Genomic DNA, 12,694 nt, shown 5'->3' with positions numbered 1-12,694 from the left:
CTCTACATGCCCTCCCCTCCCCTCGACCAGCCCTCCCCTCCCCTCCCCTCGACCTGCCCTCCCTCCCCTCCCTCCCCTCGACCTGCCCTCCCCATCCCTCGACCAGCCCTCCCCTCCCCTCCCCTCCCCTCGACCTGCCCTCCCCATTCCTCGACCTCCTCTCCCCTCCCCTCCCTGTGACCTCCCTCGCCTCCCTTCCTGTGACCTCCCTCGCCTCCCCGTGATCTCTCCTCCCCTCCCCTCCCCGGGTCCTGCCCTCCTCTCCCCGGGTCCTGCCCTCCCCTCACTGGGACCTTCCATCCCCTCCCCTCCCCTCAACCTGCCTCTCCCCTCCCCTCGACCTGCCCTCCCCCTCTTCTCGACCTGCCCTCACCGCTCCCCACGACCTGCCCTCACCCTTCCCCTCAACCTGCTCTTCCCCCTCCCCTCGACCTGCCCTCCCACTCTTCTCGACCTGCCCTCACCGCTCCCCTCAACCTGCCCTCCCCCCTCCCCTCCACCTGCTCTCCCCCCCTCCCCTCGACCTGCCCTCCCCTCTTCTCGACCTGCCCTCACCGCTCCCCACGACCTGCCCTCACCCCTCCCCTCCACCTGCCCTCCCCCTCTTCTCGACCTGCCCTCACCGCTCCCCACAACCTGCCCTCCCCCTCCTCTCAACCTGCCCTCCCCCTCCTCTCGACCTGCCCTCACCCCTCCCCCGCCCCTTCCCTTCCCCAGGCCCTCCACTCCCCTCCCGTGACCTCGCATCCCCTCCCGGGGATCTGCCCTCCTCTCCCCGGGACCTGCCCTCCCCTCCGCTCCCCTCTCCTCCCCTCCTCAGGACCTGCACTCTCCTCATCTCCATCCCCCCCCCCCTCCCCTCCCCTCCCGTTTTCTACGCACTCCTCCCCTCCCCTCCCCGGGTCCTGCACCCCTCCCTCCCTGGGTCCTGCTCTCCCTCCCCGTGTCCTGCCCTCCCCTCGTCCTGCCCGCCCCTCCCCTCCCCGGATCCTGCCCGCCCCTCCCCTCCCGGGACTTGCCCTCCCCTGGCTCTGCCCGCCATCCCCGCCTCCTGCCCTCCCCCCCTTCCCCGCCACCTGCCCTCCCCCCTCCCCGCCTCCTGCCCTCCCCATCCCTCCCTTCCTCGCAACGTGCCCTGCCCTCGACTCCCCCTCCCCTGCCAAGTCCTGCCCTCCCTCACCTCCCCACCCCTCCCCTGGCCTGCCCTCGTCACCCTTCCTTTCCCCAGGCCTCCCCTCCTATGTGTGTGTACTCTGGTTTTGGTCACGACTATTGTACTCTCGCTCAATTTCTCTACTATTGTACTCTGGTTTAGTTTCATTACTATTGTTCTTTGTGATTTTGTTTTTTTTTTGGTCAGGCGATTGTGGGGTGCAATAACATTACTGCGACTGAATTTCTTGCAATGACAAAGCTTGTGGGCCCCAGAAGAAATGTTTGAAATGAGAGGGGGAAAAAAACTGCCTGTCTGTTTCCTACCTGCCTTATTTTTACTTGGAATCTTTGTAAAAAAGGAACTGAAGAATTCACAAGAAAAATAAACTTTGACCGCATGTTCTGTATTTTGGAACAGCACGCTCAATCTTAATGTACTTGCAAGTCTTTTTTTTAATTAAGTTTTGAAGTACTTTCCAGAGTACTGTGTAAGAAAAAAACAAATACTTTGGAAATTGGTTCCATCACCCTTTTTTATCCTCTCTCCCTCCAGTCTGCTTCCAGCCCGGGTAGAGTGACTCAGGTCATATGTCTGTTGCAGTGTACCTGCCAATCTGAGTCAGACAAAGCTTTGCAAGAATACTGTCAGGCTTCTCTTAGTTTGTTTCTGTTCGAAACAGTGATCCTGGCAAATGGTGAGAGTTTACTAGGTGGAGAAGGGTTGGGTGTATTTAATGTTCCTTCTGTGTGTTTCTTCTTCTCATCTGTATTTTTTAAGTGAGTTCAACTTTCGTAACACTACACCAGTTTTGTGAAAGTGATGGTTTTCTTTTAAGATTAGATGCAAGTGTTTTGGACCATTCCTGGTTCCATGTTGGTGGAATAATTCCTGGGTTAGGAATCATGTGACAGTTGGTGGAGACAAGGGAAATTGTTGAAATCGACAAGTTTTGAAGGAAAACCTACCTCTTTGACCAAGCTTTTGGTGATCTGCGCTAATTTCTACTTATGCGACTTGCTGTCAAATTTTTAATCTCATAATACTCCTGTGAAATGCCTTGGGACGTTGCACTACATTAATGGTGCTGTATAAATACAAGTTATTGTTGGTTGAGATTGAAAATTGCAGGTTTGGTTAGAGTACAATTCTGCATTCGATGACTTTTTAAAACAATCATTTGCAGAATTAACAAAACAAAGATAGTATTCAGTGAAATAATATAGTGATGTTCAGTTCGTCCTCAGAATTTTCTTTGTGATTCTTGACTTTGTTATGCGTAAGCTAGCGAGAATGCAACTGAGTTTTTTTTTAATTGACTTTCTTTCACAGACTTTGGGCTCATGATCCAGTAGCTGTCTGGCAATGCAGTACCTGCTATATAGCTCTGGGCCAGGAGACCAGCAAGGATCAGGGTACAGGTATTACTGTAATTCCAGCAGGTCAGCAGAAGTTAGTCTGTCAACATTATTTTCAAGAGTATATATTTTTTTAAATGGATAAATATGGGTTTTATTTGAACATGCTGGATATCTGATAATCTAAATAGACCAATCACAAGTTAAAAATGCGTTATGTCAGACTAGGTTATAAGAGGAATCCTGATCATTTCTCCCCAGGGAGCTCCTTTCCTTATGGTGGACGATGGTAGGAGACTCCACATACCCTTAGTTTCAATGTAAAGAAATTGCACAGGTACTAAAAGGAAATCTCGAAAACCAATCGTTTTCCCTCAAACGAATTGGCCTTCAGTTTACAGATCTACATGTGAACAGATAACTATGTCTTGCACCATAAAACATTTTGGCTGTGTAATCTGCATGTGTTATCGGTGTTATTTTTAGCACACCAGCAAAGGTTTAATCGTGAAGCAGTTCACCATCTATAATCACTTTTATATCGACGCTGTCTTGGTTTCTCTTCCCTGGGCTGACTCTTAACATTTGACTACAAAATCCAGTTTCCTTATCCCGGCTCATCGATCCATTTTTTCATGGGCCTGTTGAATCTGCTGCAAGGATAAGTGAGCCAGATTTCATGGTGTAAATGGTCAGGAGCCAGCTAACCGATGCTAGTAAAACAGCACAACCTTAAAAGTAGCTTTAAGGTTGTAAGTGTAATTTCCGCTAGATTCTTGTATGTCAATGTGTTTTCCCAGTTGTGTTAACTACACAAGCTTTGACAGTCATTATTCATGCAGTAATTATCAAGCACAGTTGTAAAACTAGTGAATTTTCTTGTCAGTCTTGCATTTAAGATTACATTTATACTTCAGTTACCAGTCTGAGCATGGGAGTATCCACATTCTCAAAACATTTAAAATAACTCCTACAACAGTGCACCGGGGGTTGCAAGAGTTCCCCTGAACAATTTTTGAGATCAAGTTTGATGCCAGACTAGAGTTGTACTCCGAGATGTCTAACTAAAGTGGTGTGAGATAACTTCCATGAACAGGTTCCATACCACACTGCTTCGGAATCAGATTGAGCTCCGACTTCAAGTTAAATGGTCATTTTTGCATAGCTTCAAAGGGGAAACATCTCAACAGCAATGCGAAAATAATTGTAAAACCGCACCCTAAATCATTTTCATTATTGCTGTGATTAATGGTCATTACGGCGTTAAAATATCCTAGCCACTGACTCCATCCCTCTCCCTGGCAACTGTCTGAGGCTGAACCAGACTTTTTGCAACCTTGGTGTCGTTATTTGACCCTCAGAGAAGCTTCTCACCACATCACTACGCTAGCTTCCACCTCCGTAACATTGCCCCACCTCAGCTCATCTGCTGATGAAATCCTCATCCATGCCTTTGTTACCTCTAGACTTGAATGTTACAATGCTTTCCTTGCCGGTCTCTCATCTTCCACTCAAAATAAATTTGAGTTCATCCAAAACTCTTCTGCCCTTATCCTAACTTGCACTAAGTCTTGATCACCCATCAGTCCTGTGCCCGATAGCCTACATTGGCTCCCGATCCGGCAACGCATAGCTTTTAAAATTTTCATCCTTGTTTTCAAACCCTCCATGGCCTTGCCCCTCCTAATCTCCTTAACCTCCTCCAGCCCTACAACCCTCCGAGATCTCTGCGCACTTCCAATTCTAGCCTCTTGCATTCCCGATTTTAATCGTTCCACCATTGGCAGCCGTGCCTTCAGCTGACTATGTCCTAAGAACTTAAGAATAAGAAACAGGAGTCGGCCATACGGCCCTTCGAGCCTGCTCCACCATTTACGAAGATCATGGCTGATCTTCGAACTTGACTCCACTTTCCCGCCCGATCCCCATATCCCTTGATTTCCCTAGAGTCCAAGCTCTGGAATTCCCTGTCTAAACATCTTCACCCCTCTGCTCCTTTAAAATGCTTCTTAAAACCTACCCCTTTGACCAAGCCTTTGGCCACCTGTCCTAATATCTCCTTATGTGGTTCAGTGTCACATTTTGTTTGATAATTGCTCCTGTGAAGCGGCTTGGGATGCTTTACTATGTTAAAGGTGCTATATAAATGAAAGTTATTATTTGAAGTAGCGTGCAAATATATTGACCCATTAATGAATTGTCTGTTTTAGAGCCTAGTTTAGGCATTAAACAAAGCAAAACCATCGTTGCTAGTGAAACCTGTTAGTTGCATGTCATTAAATTAGCCAATTGTAGATTTGGCAACTGCTATATAGGCAAATACAGGAAGGTCCTGGGAAAAGTAAATTAAATGACCATAATCTGTTTCCAGTTTAGAAACATAGAAACAGAGAAAATAGGTGCAGGTGGAGGCCATTCGGCCCTTCGAGCCTGCACCGCCATTCAATAAGATCATGGCTGATCATTCATTTCAGTACCCCTTTCCTGCTTTCTCTCCATACCCCTTGATCCCTTTAGCCATAAGGGCCATATCTAACTCCCTCTTGAATATATCCAATGAACTGGCATCAACAACTCTCTGCGGTAGAGAATTCCACAGGTTAGCAACTCTTGAGTGAAGAAGTTTCTCCTCATCTCGGTCCGAAATGGTTTACCCCTTATCCTTAGACTATGTCCCCTGGTTCTGTACTTCCCCAACATTGGGAACATTCTTCCTGCATCTAACCTGTCCAGTCCTGTCAGAATTTTATATGTTTCTATGAGATCCCCTCTCATCCTTCTAAACTCCAGTGAATACAAGCCCAGTCGATCCAGTCTCTCCTCATATGTCAGTCCCGCCATCCTGGGAATCAGTCTGGTGAACCTTCGTTGCACTCCCTCAATAGCAAGAACGTCCTTCCTCAGATTAGGAGACCAAAACTGAACACAATATTCCAGGTGAGGCCCACCAATGTCCTATACAAGTGCAGTAAGACCTCCCTGCTCCTATACTCAAATCCCCTAGCTATGAAGGCCAACATGCCATTTGCCTTCTTCACCGCCTGCTGTACCTGCATGCCAACTTTCAATGACTGATGAACCATGACACCCAGGTCTTGTTGCACCTCCCCTTTTCCTAATCTGCCGCCATTCAGATAATATTCTGCCTTCCTGTTTTTGCCACCAAAGTGGATAACCTCACATTTATCCACATTATACTGCATCTGCCATGCATTTGCCCACTCGCCTAACCTGTCCAAGTCACCCTGCAACCTCTTAGCATCCTGCTCACAGCTCACACCGCCACCCAGCTTAGTGTCATCTGCAAACTTGGAGATATTACACTCAATTCCTTCATCTAAATCATTCATGTATATTGTATATAGCTGGGGTCCCAGTACTGAGCCCTGCAGCACCCCACTAGTCACTGCCTGCCATTCTGAAAAGGACGCGTTTATCCCTACTCTCTGCTTCCTGTCTGCCGACTAGTTCTCTATCTACGTCAATACATTACCCCCAATACCATGTGCTTTAATTTTGCACACCAATCTCTTGTGTGGGACCTTGTCAAAAGCCTTTAGGAAGTCCAAATACATCACATGGTTCTCCCTTGTCCACTCTACTAGTTACATCCTCAAAAAATTCCAGAAGATGTGTCAAGCATGATTTCCCTTTCATAAATCCATGCTGACTTGGACCGATCCTGTCACTGCTTTCCAAATGAGGTGCTATTTCATCTTTAATAATTGATTCCAACATTTTCCCCACGACTGATGTCAGGCTAACCGGTCTATAATTCTCCGTTTTCTCTCTCCCTCCTTTTTTTAAAAAGTGGTGTTACATTAGCTACCCTCCAGTCCATAGGAACTGATCCAGAGTCGATAGACTGTTGAAAATGATCATCAATGCATCCACTATTTCTAGGGCCACTTCCTTAAGTACTCTGGGATGCAGACTATCAGGCCCCGGGATTTATCGGCCTTCAATCCCATCAATTTCCCTAACACAATTTCATGACTAATAAAGATTTCCATCAGTTCGTCCTTCTCACTAGACCCACGGTTCCCTAGTATTTCCGGAAGGTTATTTGTGTCTTCCTTCGTGAAGACAGAACAAAAGTATTTGTTCAATTGGTCTGCCATTTCTTTGTTCCCCAGTATAAATACATTTTTTTTTGAGGATAAGCAAACTCAAAACCTGAATGATGAATCTCGACTTGAATATTTGTCAGTAATCTGGCATAAGAAAGAAAGAACATGCATTTGTATAGCACCTTTCACATCTTCATGATGTCCCAAAGTGTTTCACAGCCAATGTAGTCGTCTAGTCATTGTTGTCTTGCAGTAAAACGTGGTGTTATTTGCACCCAGCACAATCCCACAAACAGTAAGTTGAATGATCTGTATTCGATTGTATTGGTGGAGAGAAAAATGTTGACCGGCAGGCTGGGAAAACTTACTGCATTTCAAATATCGCCATGCAATGTTCACCTGAAAGATCAGATGTGGCTTCAATTCACAGTCTCATTTGAAAGGCAGCACCTCCAACAATGCAGGGATATGAAAATGTAGTGGTTATGGTACGAGGCTCGCCAGAGGTCGTGTGTTTATATCCTATCATTGGCAAGCTGTGAAATTGAACTCAATTCAATTTTGTATTTATTTTAAAAATCCAACTGGTTTACTAATGCCCTTCAGGGAAGTGAAACTATCTTGTTTTGCTCATATGTAACCAGTCCAAGCTATGTGGTTCACTTTCAATGCCCTCTGATTGATGAAACCACTGGCTGTACAAAAGGCCTACCATGTTCTAAAGCAACTAGGGATGGACATTGAATGCAGCCTAGCCGCCACATCCAAGAACAAATTAAAAAAATAAATATGCAGCACTACTGGAGTACTCGACTAAAGTGTCATCATGGATTATGTGCTCAGGTCCTGTCATGGACTCTTGAGCGCTCACCTTTCCGATTTCAGAGGGATTGAAATGGGTTTGTATATTGGGTGGGCTTCATTGGATTCTAGGAAGAAAGTCATCATCATAGGCAGTCTCTCAGACTCGAGGAAGACATTTTTCCACTCTTAAAACGAGTCCTTAGGTAGCTGAACCACAGTCCCTGTCGCAGGTGGGACAGATAGTCGTTGAGGGAAGCGGTGGGTGGGACTGGTTGCCGCATGATCTTTCCGCTGCCTGCGCTTGACTTCTGATGCTCTCGGCGATGAGACTCGAGGTGCTCAGCGCCCTCCCGGATGCGCTTCCTCCACTTAAGGCTGTCTTTGGCCAGGGACTCTCTGGTGTCATTAAGGATGTTGCACTTTATCAGGGAGGCTTTGAGGGTGTCCTTGTAACGTTTCCTCTGCCCACCTTTGGCTTGTTTGCCGTGAAGGAGTTCCGAGTAGAGTGCTAGCTTTGGGAGTCTCGTGTCTGGCATGTGAACAATGTGGCCTGCCCAGTGGAGCTGATCAAGTGTGGTCAGTGCTTCAATGCTGGGGATGTTGGTCTGGTCGAGGACGCTAAGGTTGGTGCGTCTGTCCTCCCAGGGGATTTGTAGGATCTTGCGGAGACATCGTTGGTGGTATTTCTCCAGCGACTTGAGGTGTCTGCTGTCCATGGTCAATGTCTGAGCCATACAGGAGGGCGGGTATTACTACAGCCCTGTAGACCATGAGCTTGGTGGCAGATTTGAGGGCCTGGTCTTCAAACACTCTTTTCCTCAGGCGGCCGAAGACTGCACTGGCGCACTGGAGGTGCGGTATTGGGAGTCTACTGTTCATTGAGCAGTCCCAGAATCCCTTGTGTCACAGAAGCTTGAGTGATGGGGAGCAATGCTCCCTCTAATTTCTTTTCTGTGTATGGTCCCTCTAACTGACTATGTGGCCCATTCAAATTTTCGTGTATGTGTGGTTTCATCCACGTTTCAGCCGGTGAGCGGCCTACGTGCGGCCGCACAGCTTAGTGGGAAAGTTAGTGGGGAGAGTATTCACAATCTATATCAATGATTTGGATGAGGGGACCAAATGTTTGCTGATGGTACAAAGCTAGGTGGGAATATACGTTGTGAGGAGGATGCAAAGAGGCTTCAAGGGGATACAGATAGGCTTAAGTGAGTGGGCAAGAACACGGCAAATTGAATATAAGTGGAGAAATGTGAAGTTATCACTTTGGTGGAAAAAATAGAAATGCAGAGTATTTTTTAAATGTTGGTGTTCAGAGGGATCTGGGTGTCTTTGTACACAAATCACTGAAAGTTAACCTGCAGATACAGCAAGCAATTAAGAAAGCAAATGGTATGTTGGCCTTTAATACAAGAGGATTTGAGTATATTGAGCAGGGAATTCTGGGGGGAGAGGGTGAACAGCCAGAGGTCGTGGTCCACATCGGTACCAATGACATAGGTAGGAAGAGGGATGAGGTCCTGCAGGCAGAGTTTAGGGAGCTAGGAGAGAGGTTAAAAAGCAGGATCTCAAAGATAGTAATCTCCGGATTACTCCATGAGTTAGTGAGTACAGCAATAGGAGGATAGAGCAGATGAATACGTGGCTGGAGAGATGCTGCATGCAGGAGGGCTTTCGTTTCCTGAGGCATTGGGATCACTTCTGGGGGAGGTGGGACCTGTACTAGCTGAACGGGTTGCACCTCAACAGAGCCGGGAGACACAAATAATCTTTCGGAAATATTAGAGGACCGAGGGTCAAGCGAGGAAGAGGAACTGAAGGAAATCCTTATTAGTCAGAAAATTGTGTTAGGGAAATTGATAGGATTGAAGGCCAATAAATCCCCAACCTCACTACTACTGTTTGGTGGTCGGTACACAATTCCCATGAGCGTTTTCTGCCCTTTGGTGTTTCGCAGCTCTACCCATACAGATTCCACATCATCCAAGCTAATGTCCTTCCTTACTATTGCATTTATTTCCTCTAACCAGCAACGCTATCCTATCTCCTTTTCCTTTCTGTCTATCCTTCTTGAATATTGAATACCCCTGGATTCCCAGCCTTGGTCACTCTGGAGCCATGTCTCCGTAATCCCAATTACATCATATTCGTTAACAGCAATCTGCGCAGTTAATTCATCCATCTTATTACGAATGCTTCTCACATTGAGACACAGCCTTCAGGCTTGTTTTTTTAACACTCTTTATCCTTTTAGAATTATGTTGTAATGTAGCCATTTTTGATTTTTGTCTTTGATTTCTCTGCCCTCCACCTTTCCTTATTTCCTTTCTACCTTTTGCTTCTGCCCCCATTTTACTTCCCTCTGTCTCCCTGCATAGATTCCCATCCCCCTGCATATTAGTTTAAACCCTCCCCAACAGCACTGGCAAACACTCTCGAGGACATCGGTTCCGGTCCTGCCCAGATGCAGACCGTCTGGTTGGTGCTGCTCCCACCTCCCCGAGAACCGGTTCCAATGTCCCAGGAATTTGAATCCTCCCTCTTGCACCATTCCTCAAGCCACATATTCATCTTAACTATCCTGCTATTCCTACTCTGACTAGCACGTGGCACTGGTAGCAATCCTGAGATTATTACCTTTTGAGGTCCTACTTTTTAATTTAACTCTTAGCTCCCTAAATTCAGCTTGTAGGACCTCATCCCGTTTTTTACCTATATGCACCACCTCCAGAATGCCCTGCAGCCGCTCCGAGACATCCTTGACCCTTGCACCAAGGAGGCAACATACCATCCTGGAGTCTCGATTGTGGCCACAGAAACGCCTATCTATTCCCCTCACAATAGAATCCTCTACCACTATAGCTCTCCCACTCTTTTTCCTGCCCACCTGTGCAGCATGCTGCCATGAACTTGGCTGCTGCTTCCTTCCCCTGATGAGCCATCTCCCCCAACAGTATTTAAAACGGTATATCTGTTTTGGAGGGAGATGACCGCAGGGAACTCCTGCACTATCTTCCTAACCTTTACCTGCGGTGTGACCAACTCACTAAATGTGGTATTTTACAACATCCTCAGCATCGCGGATGCTCCAGAGTGAATCCATGCACATTGATCAGGAAGGCCAATGGAATCTTGGCCTTTATTGCAAAGGGGATGGAGTATAAAAGCAGGGAAGGCTTGCTACAGCTATACAGGTTGTGGGTGAGCCCACACCTGAAATACTGCGTGCAGTTTTGGTTTCCATATTTACGAAAGGATATATTTGCTTTGGAGGCAGTTCAGAGAAGGTTCACTAGGTTGATTCTGGAGATGAGGGGGTTGACTTATGAGGAAAGGTTGAGTAGGTTGGGCCTCTACTCATTGGAATTCAGAAGAATGAGAGGTGATCTTATTGAAATGTTTACGATTATGAGGGGGCTTGACAAGGTGGATGTAGAGAGGATGTTTCCACTGATAGGGAAGACTAGAACTAGAGGGCATGATCTTAGAATAAGGGGCCGCCCATTTAAAACTGAGATGAGGAGAAATTTCTTCTCTTAGGGTTGTAAGTCTGTGGAATTTGCTGCCTCAGAGAGCTGTGGAAGCTGGGGCATTGAATAAATTTGACAGAAATAGACAGTTTCTTAAACGATAAAGGGTTATGGGGAGCGGGCAGGGAAGTGGAACTGAATCCATGATCAGATCAGCCATGATCTTATTGAATGGCGGAGCAGGTTCGAGGGGCCTATTAGCCTACTCCTGTTCCTATTTCTTATATTCTAATGTTCTTATAAGAGTAAAGATGTCTTACTGTAATTATATAGGGCCCTGGTGAGATCACAGCTGGAGTATTGTGTACAGTTTTGGTTTCCTTACCTATGGAAGGATATACTTGCCATAGCAGGAGTGCAACGATTGTTCACCAGACTGATTCCTGGGATGGGGGGGATTGTCCTATGAGAAGAAATTGAGTAGACTAGGCCTATATTCTCTAGAGTTTAGAAGAACGAGAGGTGATCTCATTGAAACATACAAAATTCTTACAAGGCTTGACAGGGTAGATGCAGGGAGGATGTTTCCTCTGGCTGAGGAGTCTAGAACCAGGGATCACCATCTCAGAATAATGGGTCGGCCATTTAGGACTGAGATGAGGAGCAAACTCTTCACTCAGAGAGTGGTGAATCTTTGGAATTCACTACCCCAGAGGGCTGTGGAGGCTCAGTCTTTGAGTATATTCAAGACAGAGATTGATAGATTTTTGGTTATTAAGGGAATAGAGGGATATGGGGATAGTGCAGGAAAGCAGGCTCATGGGGCCGAATGGCCGACTCCTGCTCCTATTTCTTATGTTCTTTAGCTGCTATTGAAATAGATGGCAGGCAGCAATTGCGGGCCCAAGTTTCCGCCCTCTGGAACAAAGTGCATCTCGATAAGGTGCGCCGACTTTCTGGAATAAAAAGGGTGCCGAAAACTTATCTTGTGATTATCCAGTCTCCTCAGGACGTCTTTGTGCTCGGCATGGCGCAGCATAAGGGGTCGGGGTCGGGGACGGAGCCAGGTCCTCTGCACACCCACGCTAGAGTGTGCACACATGTGCAGTAGCTCCAGACTCCCGACCTGCCTGGGAGGGACCCGACACTAGCCCTGACCGAATGGGCTCACAGGGCGAAGATCGGGACTCTGACCTCCCCCCCGTTCAGCTGCCTCCCCCCGCCCTCCCTCCCTCCCGTTCAGCCTTCCCCCCTCTTCTCTCCTCCTCCCCCTCCCCTCTTCTCTCTCCCCCTTCTCTCTTTCCCCCCTTCTCTCTCCCCCCTCTTCTCTCTCCCCCCTTCTCTTCCCCCCTTTTCTCCCCCCTTCTCTCTCCTCCCCCCTTCTCTCTCCTCCCCCCTTCTCTCTCCTCCCCCCTTCTCTCTCCTCCCCCCTTCTCTCTCCTCCCCTTCTCTCTCCCCCCCTTCTCTCTCCCCCCCTTCTCTCTCCCCCCCTTCTCTCTCCCCCCCTTCTCTCTCCCCCCTTCTCTCTCCCCCCCTTCTCTCTCCCCCCTTCTCTCTCCCCCCCTTCTCTCTCCCCCCCTTCTCTCTCCCCCACCTTCTCTCTCCCCCACATTCTCTCTCCTCCCCCCTTCTCTCTCCTCCCCCCTTCTTTCTCTCCCCCCCTTCTCTCTTCCCCCCCTTCTCTCTCCCCCCTTCTCACCCTCCCCCTTCTTTTCCCTCCACCCCCCTTCTCTCCCCCCCCCTCTTTCCCCCCCCCCTCTCTTCTTTCCCTTTCCGCCCGGCATCTCGCTGGGGGAGGGCCCTGCCCAAAGTGTCGTAAGCATTGGACCCTATTGCTGA

The 12,694-nt window shown here is 47.8% G+C and overlaps 1 protein-coding gene across 2 annotated transcripts in view; it reads left to right on the top strand.

The window, feature by feature from the left end:
* LOC139249857 (suppressor of cytokine signaling 6) overlaps positions 1-12,694 on the top strand; it is a 69,340-nt gene that overhangs the window by 2,014 nt on the left and 54,632 nt on the right. Inside the window, exon 1 of one of the 2 annotated variants that reach the window (XM_070872651.1) lies at positions 2,545-2,595. The exons of the other annotated variant lie outside the window; for it this stretch is intronic. The gene's annotated coding sequence lies outside the window, so the exon portion shown is untranslated. Of the gene's footprint in view, positions 1-2,544; positions 2,596-12,694 lie in introns of those variants that run through there. 2 annotated transcript variants of the gene reach the window in all.

The sequence above is a fragment of the Pristiophorus japonicus genome, chromosome 1 (assembly GCF_044704955.1).
Source record: "Pristiophorus japonicus isolate sPriJap1 chromosome 1, sPriJap1.hap1, whole genome shotgun sequence".
In the NCBI taxonomy this organism is placed as follows: Eukaryota; Metazoa; Chordata; class Chondrichthyes; family Pristiophoridae; genus Pristiophorus; species Pristiophorus japonicus.
This window is presented reverse-complemented; position numbering and strand designations above follow the sequence as displayed.